Raw genomic sequence first — 24,800 nt, forward strand, 5'->3', positions numbered from 1 at the left:
AAAGCTGAAAGACTTGATTTTCCGGAGGAATAAAGGAAAATCTGCTATTTTGGCTATGGAGGGTCAAGAGATGGAATGACCTTCCTTATGACACTAACTTCTATACCATTCTAGCTGAACCTGGTAAGGCTTACGGGTTGACTTAATCTAAAAGAAAACTATTTAGGCACAGTTTTAGGAGGGTCCGGACTGTTTAGCGTCTCTCTCTACAGTTGCCTTGCAACTAGGTCCAGCACGCGAGGGTTTGGAAAATAACAGAAAGAATGCGGTCGTCTGAGAAGTAGTAGTTTCGCATTGGTAGGGACAACGGAACTTCCGTAGGGAGCTCTAGGAGTTCTGGAAACCAAGCGTGTTATGGCGAGCTATGGAGTCCAGGTCATCTTGACACTCCCGTAATTTCCCTATTACTCGATTAATGAGACCGGATGGAGGAAAGGCGTACACTTGCATGTGATTCCAACTTGTAACGTCACCTTGGTGACTATTGAAATGGGGATACCATTAGAGAAATAATCCGGAAGACGATGGTTTAATCATGTCGCGAATAAGTCGACAGTTGCTGGTCACTTCCGGAGAACTTGACATATTACCTCCAGAGTCAAAGTCCACTCTCCCCCCCAATACCTGAACGAGAGCGACCTAGCGAATCTGCCCATACTTTGAGACTCCCGATATAAATTGGGGAAGAAGAGACACTTTCGTTCTTCGCACCCTCTCAGGACTATGTGCTATAGTATAGTATTGAGTTCTGTGAGCCTGTTCCCCTCTGAGTTCTACAGATACGACACGGCAATTACGCTGTCGCTAAACATAGCCACTACTCTGTAGCGCACTAAGACTGAGAACAACTGAGGGTTTCCTTTACAGCATTGATTTTCCCGAAGATTTATTGGCTACTCTCGTTCCGAGGCCTGGATTCCTCCAAGGTTGATTCCCAACCTTGATCTGAGGCATCTGTGTACAGATGAACATCAGGAAGAGGGGAGTCGATAGACCTTACCCCTGTCAGGTGCATTTCTGACTACCACAAACGATCCAACAGGCAAGAATCGCTCCCGACTATAACAGTGTTCTCGTTGTGGAAGTCCCAGCGATTCCTGAGACATACCTGAAGAGAGAGAGCATTGGGACACGAGACCCTCGAATTAAAAGAGAGAGAGACAGAGAGAGAGACATTCTCCCTAAGAAGCTTCTCCAAGCTGGTAATGGCCGTTCCCTGTTGGACGGGAACCCTTCTATCTGTGAAGGACCGATTGGCTCTCTCTAGGGTTGTGAAAACCCTCAGAGGAAGAGAGAGAATCCGCTTACCTGAATATGTTATGAATTCCATAGAATTCCCTCGCTCTTACTAGCTCCTCTGGAGAGGAGGCCAGTTAAACGATCGTCTAGATACTTCAACACTCTGTATCGTCTAGATACTTCAACGCTCTGTATAGTCAACACACTGTATCGTCTAGATACTTCAACACACTGTATCCTCGACGATGCATAATTGCCGACACCGGAGACATGAGTTAGAAGAAACCATGTTCGTCATACTGGCTACGTCATCATCCTTGAACAAGAATTAGCTAAGGCTAATGGTGTTCTAAGCAATCCCTCTTATGAATGTCCGGATACTGAGGGGGAAGATGACCAAGATAGAAATTTCGACTTTCCTGCTCCAAACGTCGTAGACGAAGCCAAAGCTTTCGCCTGGTGAGCCAAACCCCTCGAGAAAATAATTAGGCTGCCAACAGCCAAGGATCCGAAGGGACATGGCCGTCACTCTTTAGAACCCGCATCCAGAAAGAATGCACAAGAGCCTCAGTCTGATTGCGCAACACATACCCCCAAGCACCTGTTCCCTAAGAGAAGACCCTACGAGCTGAAACGACGCCGGAGACTTAAACAGGAATGCCTCAACCGATTCGTTGAGGGGCAACCTGACACCTACCGAAGGATTACCTCGAACTGCGTAAGTCGTCCTACTCAGAGAGAGAAGAGATGAGTGCTGTCTATTAGAAGCAACTACCAATGCTAAGCGAACATCCGCCCCCACAAAGCCTGGCTAACCCGATCGAACCAAACCAGCCAACACGAAAAAGAGGCAGGAGCTGGTTTAGTGTCATAAAAACCTCAAAATCGGGAGGTCCGGAGCTCTTGCTTGAGGGTACGATGAAGTAACATACTCAAGCCTGTGTTCGTAATCGTACTGCTGGCAAGAGGACATTCTAAGTCCGCCAGAATCTCCTGCACCTACGGATAAGAATCCTGTTCACAATGTCCGAACGGTCTAAGACCGATAAAGGAGGAGGCACTTGACGAAGCCCCGGACAACGATGAAAGTCTGCAATCGGACCAGCCTAACCAGAATGCTGCGCACCCGCACCTAATCGGGTACCCGGAGCTGAATCCATATTGTTGGACCCGCCAGGAAGAGAAGGCTAAACCGATAAAAAAAAAAAACCCCAGAGCCGATTCCCCATTATTACCAAGAGGAAGACGAGTGAGAGTAGCCAAACCAACCTTGTTAAATCTTGGGGGAGGATGCGCAAACGAAACCGCTGTAGAGGGACGGAAGAAGATGAAGGAGAGAGAATGAAAGAGGTAGAAGCTAGCCTGAGTTACCGCCACGGAAAATGCCGGCGATGAAAGCCGCGGACCACTCGAAGAAGGTACCGCATGCTCTGACAAAACCGCGGAGCGCAAACCCAAACTGGAATCGACGGGAAGACCCTGTGAAATACCTGATGCTATCGGGACAGCCGCATGAAGCGGAAGCAAGGGGTTGCGCATACCCGAAGGGATGGAACAAGAGACCCCTGCGGCCAAAATCTGCCGAAACAGGGTCTTCGCCTGTCTGGAAGCTCCTCCTACCGGAGAAGACTGTACTAAGGAAGGAAAAGGCGGGAGGCATAGGAATAGCAGACGCATAAAAAAGTTACCTGAGAGGAGGAAAACCAAAATCGAAGGAAGAGGGAAAATGGAAGATGCGGAAGCCGCAGGAAAGACCGGAGCAGAAGAAGAAAGGGCCGAAGAGGAGACTGAAAAGGGGGTAACAGAGAATGTGGGAGCAGGAGATGAAGCGACAGATAACAAGAAGAAAACTTAGAACAAAAAGGAAAGAAGGCACACCGAATCTGGCCCCCTAAATAATCCTGAGAACATATCCGACATGAATTCTGGACACTACTGTGTCACATACTCTCTAATGTTAGAGAAAACATTCGAGAAAAAAAATATATCCTCTCGCCAAAGGTCTATACCCGTCGAAAAACCCTGCCATCCGTCTTATAACCCGCCACAGCCAATTGCAGGTCCCGCAAATTACTTTAGAAGCCGAAAAGACACCATAATCCGCCTTACTAAATGGAGGAGTAGAAAATACAGGGAAGGGGGAAACTACAGTAGGAGATTTAAAAAAACAGTAGGAAGTGAGTTAGAAGCGAAAGCAGAAGGATTCTGCCCCACGTAACTGAAACATTGACTTGAGACTGAGCCAGGTCGAAAGAAGAGATGGAGAAACTCTTGTCAGAGCACAACAAAAACCACTCGAACCCGAAACCAGAACCCGTTCAGGAGAACGACACAGCACCATTAAAACCTTCTCCTCACTACCAAACCTATCCTCTTTTATCACACCTAGATCTTGATCCTAACATTATCAACGTTACATTTATCAATACTACAAGGGGTTGGGGATCCTTCACTGACTGCTCCGCGCCAAGAGGGGGGCAGACCTACCCACTCGGAGGCTTGCAGTTCTGCCATTACCCTCAGCACCTGTTAGGGCTGGTTCTGGAACAGGCAGGGGAGCTGAAAAGGAAAAAGAATTAGACATCCTATTACTACTATTATCCCTATCTGAGAAATGTTGAAGAAGACTAGCTATTGAATTTTCCTTACTAATTGCAATCCTATCCTCTATCTGTTTGACTACCATTGAACTCGCTAAATCCATCAACTGATGTGTAGCAGAAGTCTGAGACACTGAGGCAACGAGAATCTGATCGGTGTCTGCCGCCGTTACGAGCCAAAGACTTGCGATGATGAATGTAATCATCCCTCTCTTGTACCTTCCAATGGGAACACTCATCGCAATGAGTCTGACATCACAATTAACCTTCCTACATACCTGACGGAATGTCTATCGTGTCTCAAGGTACTCATCCGTCTTTGCAGGAAGAAGAAGCGATGAGCGCCAGAGTCCACCGTCGTAGGCAGTCGAGGCCGACGTCGAAGCTGATGGCACGGTAGTAGAAGGTGAAAAGTCCGTGACGCACAGTCGAGACCGGGAACCAGCGAGTCCAAATCCAAAAGACGTTCCACATCGAAGAAACCCAGAAAATCCAGGAGAAAAACTGTTAAATCCAATCCAGGTCTTCACCACAAGTCCAAAATACAAAGAGAAGTCGGGCAATAGGATTAAAACCTCGCACTGCAGAAGGAAACAACCTTCCAGCAGTGCGAGCAAAAAGCAATTGACGAAAATGGGGCGTGTCGGCGCACACCTGTGTCAGCGTTGCCAACCGTTTGTTATGGTAGCTCAAGTGACAGATTTTACCTGCAGCGTTGGTAACGCTGGCTGTTAAAATTCCCACTATAGTGGGATGGGTAGTTGAGAGTTGTTTGGGCTAGTGGGATTAAGGGCTAATTCAGGTGTTCAGGGAGTGTATTGCAATATTAAAAAATAATAATTACATCATTAACTCGGCAAAATGAAACATTAAGAATAAAAGGAGGTACTGTACTTACTGCCATACTTCCCCCACAAAGGGACTCCTTTCACACACACCTGGAGAGACAAGATTAAAGAAATAAGAACCTTTGTAAATCCTTTGGGCTGTACGGATAAAAAAAAAAAAAAAATTGGGTTAGCAGAGTTGGCCAAAACTGATGTCATCAGTTTATCATAATCCTAAAGAGCTTTCTTTAAAAAAGAATGAAAAGGGCAGTTTTCATTAACCCTTTAACGCCGAAGCCCTATTTACAAAAACGTCTCCCGTATGCTGGCGGCGTTCGGTGAGTTAGCGCCGAAGCGGAAAAAAAGTTTTTTTCAAAAAATCACAGCACGCTTAGTTTTTAAGATTAAGAGTTCATTTTTGGCTCATTTTTTTTTGTCATTGCCTGAAGTTTAGTATGCAACCATCAGAAATGAAAAAAATATCATTATCATATATAAATATTGGAATATATGACAGCGAAAAAAAACTCATATAATTGTATACAAGCAAAATGGTTAAAGCTAATGACTTAATTTTTTTTAGTTGTATTGTACACTAAATTGCGATGATTTTGGTATATAACAAATTTTAAAACGATCAAAGCAACACGGAGAAAACATTATCACAAAATGATGCATGAATTCGTAATGCGCGGACGTAAAAATTTTTTTTTTTTTTAAATTCACCATAAATCGAAATATTGTGCTAGAGACTTCCCGTTTGTTGAAAAATGAAGGTAATTGATTGAATATTATTAGACTGTAAGTGTTTTAGCTTACAATTGCAGTTTTCGACCATTTCGGTCGAGTTAAAGTTGACCGAAAGTCGAATTTTTTCTATTTATCGTGATTTATATAAAAATATTTCAAAACTGATATAAGCTACAACCATGAGTTATTTTTTGTTGTATTGTAAATGAAATTGCGCACATTTTCATACATAAAACTTTATGTATCGACTAATATAAAATGGTGCAAATATTACGACAACGAGACAAAAGAATTTCTGAGATGTTTGGCCGAGTTACCGCGCAGACGTAAGGAAAATGTTTTTTTAAAAAATTCACCATAAGTCGAAATATTGTGCTAGAGACTTCCAATCTATTGCAAAATGAAGGTAAACGATTGAATATTACTAGAATGTAAGAGTTTTAGCTTACAATTGCGTTTTTACCATTTCAGTCGAGTTAAAGTTGATTGAAGGTTGAAATTTTGGCAGTTATCGTGATTTATGTGAAAATATTTCAAAACTGATAAAAGCTACAACCATGAGCTAATTTCTGTTGTATTCTACATGAAATTGCACACATTTTCACATATAAAAGTTTATGTAACGACTAATGTAAAACGATGCAAACATTACGACAACATGACGAAAGAATTTCTGAGATGTTCGGCCGAGTTACTGCACGCAGAGCGTAAGGAAAAAAATGACATTTTTATAATAAAATAAGATTTTATATCATACTTACCTGTTGTTTACATATAGCTGTAATTCTCGATCTCGACAGAAAATTCAAAACTGGCGTTTTTAATATATGGTCAGGTGATATGACTGAAATTTTGCCCTCTATCGTGGGGTACCTGGATCCATTTCCATAAACAACTAATCATATTTTCTATGTCCCCTTGTCCCTTGCGGGGAGGCGGGTGGGAAAACTTTTATATAATAAACAACAGGTAAGTATGATATAAAATCTTATTTTATTATAAAAATGTCATTTTTATACATGAACTTACCTGTTGTTTACATATAGCATAAATTGCCACATTGAGGCTAGTGGGCATGGACAGCTGCAAAATGTGTTAAATGGAAAAAACCTGAGATCATCAGGCTAAGAAAAACGTCTTAACTTTGGATCCTTACCTGCTAAAAGCTGTTTTCTTGGTTACTGCCTCTGTAACCTGCTATCCTTAGTGCAACTGCGGGGCCTAGTAGCTCAGACGCAGGTTGCTATATGGAGAAAGGTCTGTTGGCCCAGCAGTTTTCTTAACACAATCAACCAAAGCATATAATGCCCCTGCTCATATAGCAGTACTCAAAGCATCCACCATCATATCACCCAACCATAAAAACTCACACCAACCTATTAAAATTAGACCTAGTTTTTAGGCCATCTAACCTCTTAGGCTCTAGTAGTCGACTAAAAAAAACTTCTGCACCCAAGGAAACTATGGGAGAGGATCTAGAGCCTCTGGTTTCCTTTGCCCATCACCGTGTCAGACGAAAAATAAAGGGCCCAACGTCACTGCAGTCTTCATATGTTTTTGGATCTGTCTCAGATAATGCGAGGCAAAAACAGACGAACATCTCCAATAAGTTGAACTTAGAATGTCCTTTAAAGCCATGTTCTTCTTGAAGGCTAAAGAAGTTGCAATAGCCCTAATTTCATGAGGCCTCACTTTAACTAAGGGAAATCCACATCCCTTAATTCCTTGTGTGCCTAACCCCTGAATCAGTTCTTTCAAAAGGAAAGCAATCCCATTTTTAGATAGAGGGTTCTTGGGGTTCTTAGTTGAGCACCATAAAAATCATGAGTTCCTCTTACACTTCTGGTCCTGTCCAGATAGAATTTCAAAGCTCTGACCGGACAGAGAAGTCTCTCCGACTTTCTCTTCCACTCAAGGAGGATAGGCTAGGAATGGGAAATTCCCTTGGCCATGGATTACTAGGGTTTTCGTTCTTAGCTAGGAAACTTAAAGGTGAAGGAAACTACATTTTATCCGCACAAAAACCAACTCTTTTGTCCAGGCATGAATCTCACTTACTCTCTTAAAAGTAGGCCAGTGCCAAGAGAAAGAGAGTTTTCTTAGTTAGATTCCTAACGGAGCAGGAACTCAAAGGCTCAAAAGATTTGGAGGTAAGCCACTTTAGCACCACATCCAAATTCCAATGCGGTACACGAAGAGATTTGCCTTTAGTGGTAGCAAATATTTAAGGAGTTCTGCAATATCTTTGTCCAAGGAAAGGTCTATACCTCTATTCCTGAAAACTGCCGCCAGCATACTCCTATACCCCTTAATCGTGCTGACAGCCAATTTTTCTTCTCCTTGTGCAGAAACAAAAGAAAATCCGCCACCTGGCTTTCTAAGTCGTAGAAGTGGAAGACACTCCAGACTCGGAGCATAACTCCTGAAGCGCCACTGCTCGAATGATAGACCTTTGGAAGAGTCGAGTTGGCCTGGTTGATCTAGCCATTGTTGTCGCCACTCTTCTAGAGAAGCCTCTCCTCCTGTAGAGTCGCTGAGTCTGAACCCTGTCAGATTTAGATCTGACGGGTTCCTGTGGTAAGATTTCTGCTGTGCAACTGGCACAGAAGGTCTGGTCTGAATGGCAACCTCCTTGGCCAATCCACTACTTTCTCCAGTAGCTCTGGAAACCATGATCTTCCTGGCCACCATGAAGCTATAAGGATCATTGATCACCTTTGTGTGCTGAAACTTTTTCAGGACTTCTCCCAGCATCCTGAAGGGAGGGAATGCATAAAGGAAGAGACCCGACCAGTCCAGGAGCATGGCATCCACCGCTAATGCTTCTGGGTCTGGAACAGGAGAGCAAAAAGAGGTAGTCTGCGGTTTTCCTCGCTGCGAACAGGTGAAGCATGGGAGTTCCCCAAACCTTCCACAGGCCTTGGCAGACTTTCTGGTGGAGGGTCCATTTCTCGGAATGACCTGGAGTGACCTGCTGAGGATATCGCTCATAATTTTACGTTGAGAGCTCCCGGGATGAAGCGAGTTACTAGCTCTATGTTCTTGGTTGCCGCCCACAAAAGCAGGTCTTTTATCTGATCTCGAACAGTGTTGAAGGGTCAATGTGCCTCCTTTTTTCTTCACTTTATAAAGCCAGAGCTGTGGAGTTGTCCGAGTGCACTACTATCTTTTGTTTTCCACCAGAAGCACAGAAATGTTCCAAGGCTAGATGCATTGCCTTCAACTCTTTCGCATTTATGTGCCAGTCCCGTTGGGATGAAGACCATTGCCTGACACTTTGAAGATCCCCAATGTTGCTCCCCAACCCTCGTCAAAGCGTTGGAGAACAACATCAGGTCTGGGTTCCTCTGTCTCAGTGACAAACCTCGATCTAGTTTGCTCCTGTCGTTCCACCATGACAGGTCTTGCTTTACTTGAGTGGATAGAGGAAAAACAAACGAATCCGTGTCTTTCTTCCTGTTCCAGATCTGCTGTAGGAAGAACTGAAGAGGTCTCATGTGTAGCCTCCCCAGACTGACGAACATCTCTAGCGATGAGAGGGTGGCTAAAAGGCTCATCCATTCCTTGGCAGAACAAGTCTTGGCTGCCATCAGGTATCTCACTTTCAGCAGGCATTTCTCGATCCTTTGAGACAACCGGAAAACCTGAAAAGAACTGAGTTCATCGAACTCCCAAATAAGTCAAGTCTTGAGATGGAGAGAGTTGTGACTTTGGAAGATTTACTATGAGTCCCAATTCCCCGTCGGTAAGAGAAAGGGTCCTTTGTAGGTCCTTCATGCATTGGCCTTTTGACGGAGACCGGATCAGCCAGTCTTGTCGAGGTAAGATCCGGAAATGTGACCTTTCCCTCTAAGTGAAGCCATTTCGCAATTGGAGCCATCGTCCTTGTGAAAACTTGTGGGGCTGTTGGTAGTCACGAAGCAAAGAGCCCTGAATTGAAAAGCCCTGCCTCTGAACACAAACCTCTTAGGAATTTCCTTTGATCTTGGATGGATAGGTACATGAAAGTATGCGTCCTGAGATCGAGGGACACCATCCAGTCTCCTTCCTTCAGGGAATTGATAACCGACTGTGTGGTTTCCATCTTGAATGGTGTTTGAAGCACAAATTTGTTCAGGGCGCTACGTCAAGGACTGGTCTCCATCCTCCTGACGATTTTGGAACCAGAAACAGACGGTTGTAGAACCCCGGAGATGAAGGTTCGAGGACTGCTTCTATGGCTCCCTTTTGAAGGAGGGAAGTAACTTCCTCCTCCAACACCACAAGTTTCTCTGAGTCCCTGGATGATACGTTGAAGTCTACTGGTGAAGACTTTAAAGGAGGACTCTCTGAGAAGGGAATGGTGTAGCATTTCTCTCAGAACGTTGATCACCCAGGGTTCTGCTCCCTTGGCCTCCCAAACTTGCCAGAACGACTTTAGTCTGGCTCCGACCGTTTGCATGAAGAACCTTGAACTCATTGGTTGGTACCCCTAGCTTTCTGGGGATGAGAAGAGAATTTTCCTCTTCCCCTAGCACGGGAAAAGGGCCGAGCCCAAGTACCCTGAGAAGGCCTAGAGGATACAGGGAAAGAAGGCTTGGGTACTACTGGAGAAGTCGAAAACCTGGGTCTTTTCGAAGAATGAGCCAGTAGGTCTTGAGTAGACTTCCTCTGTGAGGAGCCTTCTGAAATTCCCTAACTAACGTGGCGGGAAAAAGGATTCCTTAAGCAAAGGAGCAAAAGAAGAGCAGATTTCTGGTTCCTGGAGACTCCTCTCGCGACAAACGAAATCCAATGTGCTCTCTTCTTCAAAATGCCGGGTAGCAGTCACTGAGGCAATTTCTGACGTTCCGTCCGGCCGATTCTGTGATGGCCTTGTCCAGGCAGGCCAAAATAGCATCAAGATCTGTAGCAGTCTTGGGGGAAGATCACAGACTTTCACTATCCTGCCAAGGCTCCTATAGACCAGTCAATAAAAGAAAAGATCTCCAAGATCCTAAAGGAACTCTTCACCAGATGGTCAATTTCCGAAGTCTAAAGCCGACTTTGAGGAAAGAAAAAGCTGACCTGGACGGGCAGAATCCACAAGGCTGGAGAAATCCCTTGAGAGGAGGCAGAGTCTCTCAAGGAAAAGACTTCCCCAGTCTCATACCACGAACGAGACTTAAAAGACAGATGAGAGGGGGAAAACAGAAAGATGTTTTACCCTGAGATCTTTTCTTGCTCAACCATCCTTCTTGCCTTCGAGAGCTCTTTTCGCCGAAACAGACAGGACCAGCTTCAGAAATCTAGAGGAAGGAGGTTTAAAATCCTTGGCAAACTGCGTAGATCTTCTCGGAGACGAAGGGAAGCTGGAGCAAAGTCTTCTTGAAAAGTTCTTCAAAAAGTTGTAAGAGATGCTTAAAGTTGGTCTCTAGGGATGAGCAGACGGAACATCATCTTTCTGAAACATCGGAAACTGGGGAGAGAATCTCTGAAGCAGTTGGAGCAGAGCGGGGAAAGAAACGCTCTCGGGAGCCAAACTTGCGTTATCCTCTTGAGTATCGCCAACGTCACCGGCGCCAAGAGCCCGACCGCCAAGCGTTTCCGAAACATGAGCTTGAGAGGAGTCAGGAGCCTTAGAAGATCCGAGAGCCAAAGAGGCGCCAAAAACCAGTAGCGCTAGAAGCGCAAACATTGTGCGATATTGGAAACGTGTTTTGGGAGGCGCCAAAGCGCCAAAGTTTTGTATAGTCAGTGGCCGGTGCGCATCGGAAGTGGCGCCAGGAGCGCGTTCGGGAAGCGGAGCCAGGCGCCCTTGCTGGCGAAGCGGAGCCAGGCGCGGTCCTGAAACCTTAGGAAGCGGCGCCAGGTGCGTGAGCGGGAGCAGAGGACCGGAGCCTCAGTTGCAGAAGGAACCTGAAGTGCTGGAGCTTTAAAACCTTCGAAAAGTCTCAAAATCTTGTCCAATTTGTCCTCTTGCGAAAGGGGGCCAGGAACCGGAGGCATAAAAGCCGACTTGGGATCCAACGGGAAGGAAGCCGCTACTTGCATGCTAACAGGAGGATCCGGCGCCGCTACGATCCGTAGAACGTACATCCGGACTGCCTGAAGAAGAAGAGATCTCTGGGCTATCCCAAAAGCTACAAGACGGAAGAGGAGAACGTCCCGAAAGTTTCTTGATAGGAACTTGACTTGGAGAGGAAGCTCTGCGTCTCTTCAGCGGCCTACTAGACTCTGACTGCTTCAACTCCTCCTCGACGAAACAGAAGCACAAGAAGACACTTCGATCGCTTTTACTATAGCGAGCTGCAACAGCCTGGGAGGAACAGGACTGTTAGAGGAGCAACTGATGGTTGAGCAGACCCCACTCGCCTCCAGCCTTCGTGCTTTCGGCATGTCTTCTCCCTGAGCCCTGGGAGCCGGACAGAGGCCTCGACCTAGAGGAGCGAGGGGACGAACAGTCACCTCCTCCACAACACTATCAGTCTGTAAAGGTCGATGTCAGACATCGCACTCACATCCTGGCCAATCTTAAATCGCAGAGAAAAGAGCCGAAATCTTACCATCAAATTCTGCCCGAAGGTCTGACACGGTAGTGGGCCAATGAAACAACAGGTTCGGGGCAGGAATAGGAACAGGAGGGGTATCAGGAACAGAACAAGAGGCAATACTACTCCTACTCTGGGAGGAACTTCTGGCCGAAGCCTTACGTGCCCTATCTTTACTTAATTTTGCTTGATATTTAGCCAACTTTTGCCAATCAAGCACAGACAAAGACGAACATTCATCACATCTATCCAGATTCGTGCACAATTTCCCTCTACAGTTAGAGCAAGAAGAGTGAGGGTCTATGTTAGACCGAGACATTCGAGTTTTACAACCCCGCAATATCTAATTTGAGATCCTGAATCAGACATAACTAGAAAAATCTCAACCAAAGCCAAAAAACAAGCCAGAACCGTCAACAAAAGTGGGTACTTCACCAAAGAAGAAACGAAAAAGCACCGATGAATTTCCTGAAGAGGAGCAGACGATCTCGCGTCGGCCTCGACAGAGAAAATATGATTAGTTGTTTATGGAAATGGATCCGGGTACCCCGGTAGAGGGCAAGGGTAGTCGTATCACCTGACCATATATTAGCGGGACCGCCAGTTTTGAATTTTCTGTCGAGATCGAGAATTACAGCTATATGTAAACAACAGGTAAGTTCATGTATAAAAATATTTTTTCAGAAATTCACCATAAATCGAAATATTGTGCTAGAGACTTCCAGTTTGTTGCAAAATGAAGGTACATGATTGAATATTACTAGAATGTAAGAGTTTTAGCTTATAATTGCGTTTTTTGACCATTTCAGTCGAGTTAAAGTTGAACGAAGCTTGAAATTTTGGCAGTTATCGTGATTTATATGAAAATATTTCAAAACTGATAAAAGCTACAACAATGAGTTATTTTCTGTTGTATTCTACATGAAATTGCGCTCATTTCCATATATAAAACTTTATGTAACGACTAATATAAAACAGTGCAAAAATTACAACAAAATGACGAAAGAATTTCTGAAATTTTCGGCCGAATAAGTTAATAGCCTATGAGACGTAAGAAAAAGTTTTTTTTCAAAAATTCACCATAAATCGAAATATTGTGCTAGAGGCTTCCAATTTGTTGCAAAATGAAGGTACATGATTGAATATTACTAGAATGTAAGAGTTTTAGCTTACAATTGCGTTTTTCGACCATTTCGGTCGAGTCAAAGTTGACCAAAGGTTGAAATTTTTTGTAGTCGACGTTTGCTACGTCCACTCGGCATTCAACAGACAATTTTAGTCGACGTTTGCTACGTCCAACAGGCGTTTAAGGGTTAACAAATTAAAGAATGAAGAGGACAGTTTTTCATTAACAAACTAGAAAGTTTGGAGGTATGACATTTTTATATAATAAAATAAAGTTTTATATATACTTACCCAGTAATTACTTCGCTAAGAGTTTCTAACTTGACGGCAGCTTCAGTTTTGAAATTCGCGGTAGCAATAGTTTTTTATGAAGGTGACTAACCACGCCCACTTTCGGGGTGAAAGGGAGAAACAACTAAGCCAGAACTTCACTTTTGTTTATGCTCTAAGGTCCATGTGATGGGAGGAGGGCGGGCTCCACTCGTAATTACTGTACTGGGTAAGTTAAAACTTTATTTTATTATAAAAATGTCATTTTTATATAAGTAACTTATCCAGTACAGTAATTACTTAGCTGAATCCACACTGAAGGAGGTGGGATTGAGGGACATCTTGTACTCTAACATTAAAAATGATAATGAAATGAGAACAAAATAAATAGGCTTAGCATTGAAAAAATGCTTGTTGTTTCTTACCTGGTGAGAGAGCTGCACAGGTAGATACTGCCTCTGGTTGGCGCTCATCTCAACCGAGCAGCGGCGTGGCGGTATAGCTAGGGTTGCCTCTACTGAAGTGAGCAACTTTGTAGAGGAGGGATACTCTGACCGCTAACGAAGTATGAAGTAAACTTTGCAACGAAGGAATTTCCGATCATTAACAAAGTCAATGATAAAATTCCCCTGCCCAGGCCGCAGTACAATAAAAAAAAAAACAGAGAAATGGTCACCTAAACCACACATATAAAGCACATACTATATATATAAATAATCAATCACCACCCTACACAGAAAAAACTGGTGGGCACTCTACGTACCGTGTACCCTCCAAGATCCCCATGAACTCAACACCTTGACAAGGCGAAGAAAAAGTAGGCAGTGTTGCTTCCTACGTTCCAACACTACACCAGCCATGGACAATGTTCCAAGTGTACTGCAATCTTCGTGCGTTGTCTCCACGTCTCGCAAATAATGCATAGCAAAAACATATCTACATTTCCAGAATGTAGTCTGTAAGATTGAAGTGAGAGGTTATGCTTGAAAATAACTGATGTAGCCACTGCTCTCACGTCGTGCGCTCTAACCTTAAGTCCAGGCAGAATGTTCTCTCCGATTTGAGTGTGTCCTTCAAGGATCAGGTTTCTAATGAAAAAAGATAAAGCATTTTTAGACATAGGTCTGGCCGGGTTCTTAACCGAACACCAAAGATTTCTTGCTGGGCCTCTAATCTTCTCTGTCCTCTTGATGTAATGTCTAAGCGCTCTTAATGGGCACAGACTTCTCTCCACTTCCTCTGGACCCAGGAAGTTCAATAAACCTTTAATAGCAAAGGAACGAGGCCATGGCTGTGAAGGATTCTTGTTTTTTGCCAAGAAGCCAAGGGTAAGGGAACAGATTGTGTCACCTTGAAAAAAACCTATCCTTTTGTCTATTGCATGCAGTTCGCTCACTCTTCTCACAGTGGCTAGCGCAACCAGGATAATAGTCTTCTTAGTCAAATCCTTCAACAATGATGAACTCATGGGTTCAAATCTTGAGTTAGACAGCCACTTGAGGACTATGTCTAATGACCAAGGGCATACCTCTTCCCTGTCAACCTCGGCCGTGTCGAAAGACCTAATAAGATCTGAGATATCCTGGTTGGAAGAAATGTCTAAACCTCTGTGTCTGAAGATTGAGCTAAGCATAGCTCTATTATCCTTTTACCGTAGAAGAAGAAAGGCCCCTGGTGGATCTCAAGTAAAGAAGAAAGTCCGCCACTTGAATTATAGTGGTTTTAGAAGAAGAGATGTTATTCTTCTTACACCAAAGTCTACATACTGCCCACTTTGCCTGGTAAACTTTGTTAGTAGAAGGTCATCTACATTTAGAAACAGCTTCTGCCGCAGCTCTTGAAAAGCCTTTCATTCGCAAGAGTTTGTGGACAGTCAAAACCCCGTCGGTCAGAGTGGATGTGCCCTTATAAAATTTCCTGTAATGGGGTTGTCTAAGTAGACTTGGGATTGCTGAAAGGCATGGGAAGTCTACTAGTAGTTCGAGAAGCTCCGGGAACCACTCTTTCCTCAGCCAGAAGGGAGCTATCAATGCCATCCTGGTGCTTTGATGTGATGATGTGACTGGAGCTTCTTCAGAACCTCCCTCACCATCCCAATGGAGGAAAGGCATACACACCCAGTCCTGACCAATTTTGCATCATCGCATCTGTCGCCCAGGCTTGTGGGTCCGGAAACAGTGAGCAGAACGGGAAGACAGTGGTTTTTCGGTGTCGCGAACATATCCACCTGCGGTTCTCCCCATAACTTAAACAGGTCTGAGCATACTCGACGGTCCAGTGTCCATTCTGCTGGGAGAATTTGTTTGCGGTGACTGAGTTCGTCTGCCAATACGTTGCACTTCCCCTGAATGAACCAAGTTAACAGCTGGGTTAGGTTCTGCTCTGCCCAAAGAAGTAGACTCCTGGCAGTCTCACACAGGGAGAATGAGTGAGTCCCCCATTGGAGTCTTACATAAGTTAAGGCTGTTTGTTGTTCATGTGCAACATAATTACTTTGTTGCATACTTCTCTTGCAAAGTGTTGCAGTCCCAAATGGATGGCTTTCAGTTCTTTGATGTTTATATGCAGAGCCTTCTCTTCTTGGGACCAAACTCCCAAAACTTCTTTTCCCTCCAGGAGGGCTCCCCAACCTACGTCCAACGCATCGGAGGAGAAGTCTGGGTCAGGGTTCACTACTGAAAGAGACTTCCCTCCGAAAGTCTGCTTGCGCTGTTCCACCAGCGCAGGTCCTCCTTTATCTCTTGCATTATTGGGAAAATGCATAAGTCCTGATTTATCTTGCAATCCCAGCTGACTCTTAAAAAGAACTGTAGAGGCCTCATATGCAGCCTTCCCAACCTCACAAACTGTTCGATCGACAATAGAGTGCCCAGGAGACTCATTCATTGAGTGGCTGAACACTTCTGTAGGGAAAGGAAAAGGCTGACTTTCTTAAGGCAGGGTTCTATCCTTTTTGGGGAGGGAGAAGCCTGAAAATTCTGAGAGTCGATCTTCATCCCCAAATATAGAATCTGTTGAGAAGGAGTCTGCTGGGATTTTTGAAGGTTCAACAGCAAACCTAGATCCTGAGTCAAAAGCAATGTCCTTTGAAGGTCCTCCATGCATCTCTCTCTCGTGGGCGAGTGTATTAACCAATCGTCCAAATATAGGGAAATATTCACTCCCAGGAAGTGAAGCCAACTGGCCAATGAAGAGAGAACTAGGGTGAACACCTGTGGTGCTGTTGACAGGCCGAAACATAGCACTCGAAACTGGAAAACTTGATTTCCATGAACGAATCTCAGGTACTTCCTTGAGTCTTGCTGGATGGGAATGTGGAAGTAAGCGTCTTTCATATCGAGAGAAATCATCCAGTCCCCTCGACGAATGGATGATAGGACAGACTGGACTGTTTCCATATGAAACTTTGTTTTCTCTAGGTAAACGTTCAGAGCACTCACATCGAGTACCGGTCTCCATCCTCCCGTTGTAAAAACCTTGGACTCGATATTCTCCACCACTTCTATCACCTTCTTCTTGAGGAGAGATGACACTTCTTTCGAGAGGGCTAAATACTTTGTTGATCCTTTGGAGTATGCCGTCGATTTGACGGGAGAGCTAGATAAGGGAGGTTTCTCTTTGAAGGGAGAGAATACTCTTCCCTTTATATTTCTATCACCCATTGATCTGATCCTCTCATTCTTCAACTTACCCCAAAAAGTTGGAGTCTGGCTCCCATGGGTGCATGAAGGACTGAAGACTCACTTGTGGGTTGTAGATCTGGTGGAGGGTCTCTTGGCTGCATGTGGGACAAAACGTACAGAAGTCCGTGGTCTTGACTGTGCTCTCTGTCTGCCTCCTCGAAAGGGTTGGGGCTGAGAGGAGACGATGACTTGAAAGGGGGGCATTCCATTCTCTCGGATGCCTCGTAGATTGTGAGAGGTCTTGTGTAGACTTCTTATGAAGGTGAGAAGCCACTTCTTCTACCGTTGCTTGTGGGAAAAGGTGTGTATTATCCAAGAGCGAGAAGAGTAGAGCTGATTTATGCGATGGAGTGACGCCCTTAAATACAAACAAAATCCAGAGTTCCCTCTTCTTTAAATTTCCCATAGCATAAAAGGAGGAAATCTCGAAAGAACCATCTCGAATTGCTTTATCAGCACATGAGAGAACACTCCTCCAGTCAGCAGCAATATCCTGAGGCAGATCCAAATCTCTGATCTTCTTTGCCAAGGCCCCTACGGCCCAATCTAGAAGACTAAACACTTCAAACACCTTGAACATGTTCTTGAGCAAATGATCAATCTCCAACGCAGAGAACGTGGTCTTTGCCGAAGCAAAAGCAGACCTATGGGCCGAATCAATGAGGCCAGAGAAGTCCACTTGGGAGGAGGCAGCCACTCCCAGGGAGGGGGCCTCTCAGGTCGCATATGACCTATATCTCCTGGCCGAAAGGCGGGAAGGGGGAATACTAAAGCATGCCTTGCCCTGGCGTCTTTTCTCCGAGAGCCAGAGAGCCACTTCTCTCATAGCCTTCTTAGATGAAGAAGACAGAACCATTTTGGGAAGTCTCAATAAATCCCTGGGCAAGTCACTCACCATAATTGAGGAAGCCGGAGAAGAAGGCTGCCGGTGGGTAGAAATCTGAAAAATTATCCAGTAAATAATTCAGTAAGGCAGCATAAGCCAATGGGGTGGAGTCCTGTCCTAAATCTTCCTCCTCCGATGAGACCGGGGGACAATGAGGGTTCTTCAGGTGCTATTGAAGCTGAAGTCGTCGACTTCTTAAGAATACTCAAAATATTGTCTAACTGCTTCTGCAGTGGTACCATGGAAGGGTTCAGTCTGGGAGTAGACGAAGCAGTAATCAAATGAGTATAGGAAGAAAACTGGTGTTTCGATGAGAAGTCCGTAAAACAGGCGCAGGCGTCAAACAATCCTGGCGTTCGACCGAAGTAGAGTGAGTTGGTGCTGAAAGGTTTTCTGGTGCCAAGTAATGCGGTTGCACTACTGGGAGCTTCTTATCTTCTGGGCGCTCAGCTACTAGTGAACGCTCGGTCTCTACTGGGCACTCGGAAGTCGATGGGCACTCGGCTGCTTAAGAGGCATCCTCGATCCCAGACAGGCGCTCAAAAGATGAGCGTGAACTATCACGAGAAGGTTCCCTATTGGCTGAAGAACTAGTCCTCTTGCTGGACATAGATGATGGTCTGGTAGCTACTGATTGAGAAAAACGTTCGGGAATGTCCCATTTGCTGCACGACATCTGCAGACTACTGGATTGTTCCCTGAACCTCTTGCCATAACACTGAGGGGACAGGTCCCTGGGAGGCGCACGCCTTTTCAACTAACAAGATTCGTCTGAGAATCTCCACTGGCGCCTGTGAGAAGGGCTAGAATCTCCCGAACTGGACGAGAGATTATGAACACTGGGCACACGTTTCCAACGGCTGCCTTTGGTTGACACCCAGACGACACAGGTGCGACTGAGGGGGCGACTACCTGTGGGCAGACCCCACCGACCTCCCTTGGGCCTCCAGTATGCCTCCCCTGGGGCTGGGGAAGTATGGCAGTGACCTTTGCCTAGAAGCGTTGGTGGGAAGGGTAGTCACCTCCGCCACAAACACATCACTAGAACACTTTGCACTAAATTTGTCCACGAGGACACGCATTGAATCACCCAACTGTGCCACTGTGTCTGCAATGCTCAGGAATGAGGGAACCAGGAGTAGAGATTGGTGGTGCAGGAGGGGGGCTGGAATTGGGAGGAATTACTTTAGCAGGAGAAGGGAGAGAAGGAATATTAACCTCACTAGATTCCTGAGTCACATCTAGAGTAGCTAATTTAACCTCAGCTCTAGCAGCTGCTTTTCTCTTATGATCCCTTCTAATTTTGCTAGGTGAGAAGTTAATGTCTTCCACTTTCTTTTGTCCCCATTCACAGCATTCCTCACAAGTCAAGTCAATTGAACAAATTTGTCCTCTGCATGTCATACATAGGGTGTGTGAATCATAACATGCCTTGGTCAAACGAGTATTGCAACCTCTGCTATAGTCGAGCCAAACGAAAGTGGCACGTGAGAGAAGGTCTCCGTCTAATGCATCGTATCGACATCAAAAGATTTCGGACATCAGACCTTAAAGACCGGTCAGTGAGGATACGAGCGAACAATCTGACCAGCTTATTACCTGCGGATTAACTGATTCAGCGTGTCAGACAAAAAAAAAAAAAAAAAAATTAATCTTGTTTTTGTCCGAGAGGGGTTGATATTTAAATCTTAACCACATGTCAAATTATTTTTCTTTTCATATAAATAAATACTACATGTACAGTTAAAAGGTTCCCTCGTGTTTGAGCCAATATGGTATTTACATCCAAATCTTTGGGTATGATGGCTGAAATATCATCAGTATAACAGTACCATGTTACAGGAATAGAAAATCTTTGGGATGTAGAGGCATTCGAAAAATTCCATATATAAATTTGAAAGAACAGGCGAAAGTGGGTTTCCCATTGCTACACAAAACGTTTGTTTAAAATATTCCTCATTGAAAATAAAGTTTATGCAATTCATCTTTAAGGTATTCCAATACCGAGTCAATGGGCAGTTTTATGTGGTTGTATATATATACATGTGTACTATATACACACACACACACACACACACACACACACACACACACACACACACACACACACACACACATATATATATATATATATATATATATATATATATATATATATATATATATATATATATATATATATATATATATATATATATATATAATATATATATATATATATTATATATATATATATATATATATATATATATATATATATATAATATATATAATATATATATATATATATATACTGTATATATATATATATATATATATATATATATATATATATATATATATATATATATATATATATATATATATATATATATATATATATATATATATATATATATATACATACACGTACAAATAAAGAGGGAGAAACAATTCTATACAGAAGACATGTGGGTCTTAAGGATAAATGTATTTTTGAAGGAAGAAAACACTTATAATATAGTAAAGTGCTCCCTGTGTGGCTCTGATTGACCTGGGATCATAATTCTTCCAAGGTTCCTATTTGTTTTCTACTGACCATCTGGAAAAAAAAAAAGCCGAAAAGGAAAATATAGCCGGGATTATGACCGACAGAACCCTCCCACCTTTAAGACATTAATGCTTCTTCGATTTCATGACTTCTCTAAGCTGCGCTCTCCAGGTAAAATGAACGAACTCTTTAGATTTCACCACAATACATTCAGTCTCTCACGCGGCACTTTCGTTTGGCTCGACTATACAATACCTAATACTCGATGAGCTAGAATCTGACATAATTACTAGCTAACAGAGTCAAAATAAAAATGAGTCAATCTCCTAAGAGGGCAATAGTCAAAATCAGGAAAAGTATTCTATAAATCAGTCAAGCAATACCAATCCAAAGGCTAATAAGCCAAAGATACATCAAGCCGGCAGAAACAAAAGTGAGGCTCTTGGCTTAGTTGTTTCTCCCTTTCACCCCGAAAGTGGGCGGGGTTAGTTACCTACATAAACAAAAAACTATCGCTACTGCGAATTTCAAAATTGAAGCTGCCATCGAGTTAGAAAGTCTTAGCTAAGTAATTGCTGGGTAAGTTACTTATATAAAAACATAATTTATAAAATCTGCCAAATTATTATTTACTAACCTAAAATCATTCACATATTTTACTGTACAGAAAACTCTTTAAGCATACAATAAACTAAGAATAAAATTTCCATAGCTCATAACTTGATCTTTAATGGGTGAAATTCCCAACTTCCACGTTAGCTTTTAGGTCAACACCAGAGGAATGCAGGATGGTGGTAGTATCTCCTTACAATTCTCCTCATTTTGAAATTGTATTTCGTTTATTAATTTGTACAAGTAAGTACAATTAACACTTATTCTTTCTTTTTCTCTTTTACAGATAGGGTGCAGTCATGGTAAAAGATGAACTGCCAATCTCTTATTTATTAGTTTCACTTTCTTTACACTTTTCTTTCATTTTGCAATTTTCAACCTATTGATAATGAGAGAGAGAGAGAGAGAGAGAGAGAGAGAGAGAGAGAGAGAGAGAGAGAGAGAGAGAGAGAGAGAGAGAGAGAGAGAGAGAGAGTTTTCAAATAAAATTGCAAAATTAAAAATAACAATTCTGTAATGCTGACTTGAAAGTCAACATGGAATTTATGATTCTTCTTTTCAGCTTCACCCCTGTTTTGATGAGCCTTTTCTAGATGTTTCTAACACTGATGGAAGGGCTCATTTCATAATTTGTTTTGGAAGGTGTTTTATGGACAAATGCCCTTCACAACTACAACCCTCTCTATTCTGGCTTGGAAAGATAAAAATGTAATCATTAAGAATAAGTATGCAAAAATAATAAACCAAATCTTGGTGGAGAGTCCATTTCCAGAGGCAAATTTCTCTCTCACACCTTTAACCATAAAGAATTTGTGAGGTTTCACAAACCAAATATTCTCTCTCTCTCTCTAGTATGTAGCATAGCACTGGTATAGCTGTAACAAATAAATCAATGTTTCTCTAGAAAAAAAAAAAAGCCAAGATCCCAAAACTGAATAAATAAGGGGGGTTGTAGTCAGGCAGGGCAATCTGTCTATAAAACATTGGATCAACAATGCCTTATGTGCTCACAGCAACAGAATACTCCATGATGGCCAGAAGCAACACCAGTGTCAAAACATCCTCACATGCCAACACAATGCATTCCTCAATGGTTGGCTCTACTACAGTACTTCAGTACTGTATACAGGACAACATAACCTCCAATCCAGAACCAGCCTCCATCTCCAAGATATGGACTGCCCTGGCCAGATCAAAGAGGTAAAGAACCCACCACACCATTGCCTACAAACCCAGCAGCCAACAGCACTAATACCATTTTTTATCAACAAGGTATTGAGCAAAATGCTGTTATGCTCTAGGCAAGTTCCATCCAACACTAATGTCCAACCTGAAGATGGGCTCTCAAGACTCCTCAGGGTCATTGGAAGATCCTGCCTTTACATGCAAACCTACAATTACAAGAAACAGTATTCATTGAGATCATACTTCACAGCAATCAAACCTCTCTTTCCATTAATTTTGGTACAAATTCATTGTTGGCTTGGACCAGTGCAAAAATATCTGACTTGTGAACTACTGTAATCCCATGTACAAAATTAATGTGAACATTTTGATAGTTCCATGACTTATTATATCCAATATGTAATCGGTAAGAAAGAATCTATAAAAATCTATGGGCCATGCGTTACCACCTATGCTTACAGGAACAGCAAAACAAATACAGTGAACCTCCCACATTCGCGGGGGATGCGTACTGCACCCCCCCCCATTGCTAAAATCCACGAATACTTAAAACCCCTCTAAAACCACTTAGAACTGCTCATTTTGACACTTTAAACAATGAAAACCCCTGTAAAAATGCTTATACCTGAGTATTTTAATAATTTTATCACAAAAAAAGCATTTATTCATGAAAATTATATGTAAATACAGTAATTAGTGAATATTTCTCAGTGAAAAATACTGCGAATGGGCAAATTTTCCACGAATAATGGGTAGATATGTTCCACAGAGAAACCCGCGAATGCGTGAGTCCGCAAATCGTGAGAACGCGAATACGGGGGGTTTACTGTACCTTCCTTTCCAGTGCTATATATAAACTGCCATTGCCTGATTGTTACAGGTTTCCAGTCATCACTGGTAACAGTGCTACTTTGGGATCAGATTACTGCTGTTATATTTCCCTCAACCAACTGATTACGAAGTCTTCAATAAAGTTGCCATTTCTGGAACAGTCATGCCCCACAACAAATTCTTCATCAGATTACTCAAAAGATGACATGTCATCTTCAGTGGACATGTCTTCAGCATTTTGCTTCCCATAAGATTTGAAGGCATCCATATTCACAGCAATATAAACACAAGAAAAATTACTGTTAAAATTATACAAACTAAATAGGAAGCATAACTCTTTATTCATGTAATACAATGTAAAGCTTGAGAGTGTAACAAGAAAAACATTTTACAATTGTAAATAGTTCCACCAGTGGCTCAAGAAAGACTTGACATATTGGTGGTAAAGTATGTGAAAACCAAATATAGCCTATGCATTAGTTATTTGTGATTTGTACATGTGACTCGTCACTTTTACTGCACTAAAACACCTGCGATCGCCCAGAAAGTGAAGGCAGTAAAGTATTCGCAACTAGACAATTTCCATCATTACAGAAATTTGGGATGCATGTGAAAGGGTGCTTTGAATTTTGATGGTTTTGTTAGCAAAATGACAAATTTTGAGGTAATTTGTACCTTTTCATAACTATACAAACTTGAGGTTTTGATACTGTATAGGAATTACCTTCAGCGTAGCTGGAACTGGCCGTTAAAGTTTTAATAAGGTGTTATGGTAGTTAACTACCTAATGACCGTGTGGGGGTCCCACCTGCCAGGTCGGCAGAGCGTCACATTACTTTCGACCCAGGTAAATTTGTGTCAGCTTGAGGGGTGGCATGAGGCAGGCATTAAACTATAAAGACCTCAGATTGGTACAGTTAGGGAAAATACAAATTACTTTAAAATCTGTCATTTGTTCCTACACAATATACAAACCTTCCAGTCTTCATATAGGAAGACTTACTTCTTGGAGGGAGGAAGCTGGCTAAGTCTCTGAACTGACTGGTAGTTTGCCACGCTCAGGTCATCTTCCTGGCCGAAATATCGAGGAAGAGGACCGTGCCTCTGACAAAATGAACAAAGATGAAGTTTTCATAATAAAACTAATATTTTAATACTTACCTGAACACCTGAATTAGCCCTGGTTACCTACCAGCCCGAACTATATCCCCAACTCATTACCCACTAAGTGGGTAATTAACTGTCAGCGTTACCAACGCTTACAGGAAAATCTTGTTAAATGAGTTACCTAGCGTACCGCTGGCAACGCTGCTGCAAGTCCTGGCTGTGTATGGCTGAGATCCCCAATTGCGTTATTCATTAATCAGATTGAAGTGGGGAGGAGGGTGGGAATCATTCAGGTGTTCAGGTAAGTATTACAATATTAGTTTTATTATGAAAACTTCATATTGCAATACACTCCCTGAACACCTGAATTAGCCCGATTAACAAAATTTAGTGGAGGTGGGTTCAATTAAGTCAGACCGACCTACCAACAAGTAAAGCAGGTAGCTCATTATTTGTCTACTATGCATATAAACGAAATCCTCACCTGGTTGTCCACTCGGCAGGTGGGGATGCCTGAAAGGAGAGAGTACCCTTAACGTCAGTCTCGAGTCACGGTACTGTCTGGGTCGAGCTACTTCCCGTGTGGTATTCAAAGAAAACCTCCCACGGAAGAAGGGAAAACTAACTCCCATGTGGCTAATCAAAG

At 43.0% G+C, this 24,800-nt stretch overlaps 1 long non-coding RNA gene across 1 annotated transcript in view; it reads right to left on the bottom strand.

Moving 5' to 3' along the window:
• Positions 1–24,800, bottom strand: part of LOC136827956 (uncharacterized) — a 216,351-nt gene that overhangs the window by 160,057 nt on the left and 31,494 nt on the right. The window contains exon 2 of the long non-coding RNA XR_010849855.1: positions 4,738–4,777. This is a non-coding gene — a long non-coding RNA (uncharacterized lncRNA). The remainder of the gene's footprint in view (positions 1–4,737; positions 4,778–24,800) is intronic.

Source organism: Macrobrachium rosenbergii, chromosome 42, assembly GCF_040412425.1.
Source record: "Macrobrachium rosenbergii isolate ZJJX-2024 chromosome 42, ASM4041242v1, whole genome shotgun sequence".
In the NCBI taxonomy this organism is placed as follows: domain Eukaryota; kingdom Metazoa; phylum Arthropoda; class Malacostraca; order Decapoda; family Palaemonidae; genus Macrobrachium; species Macrobrachium rosenbergii.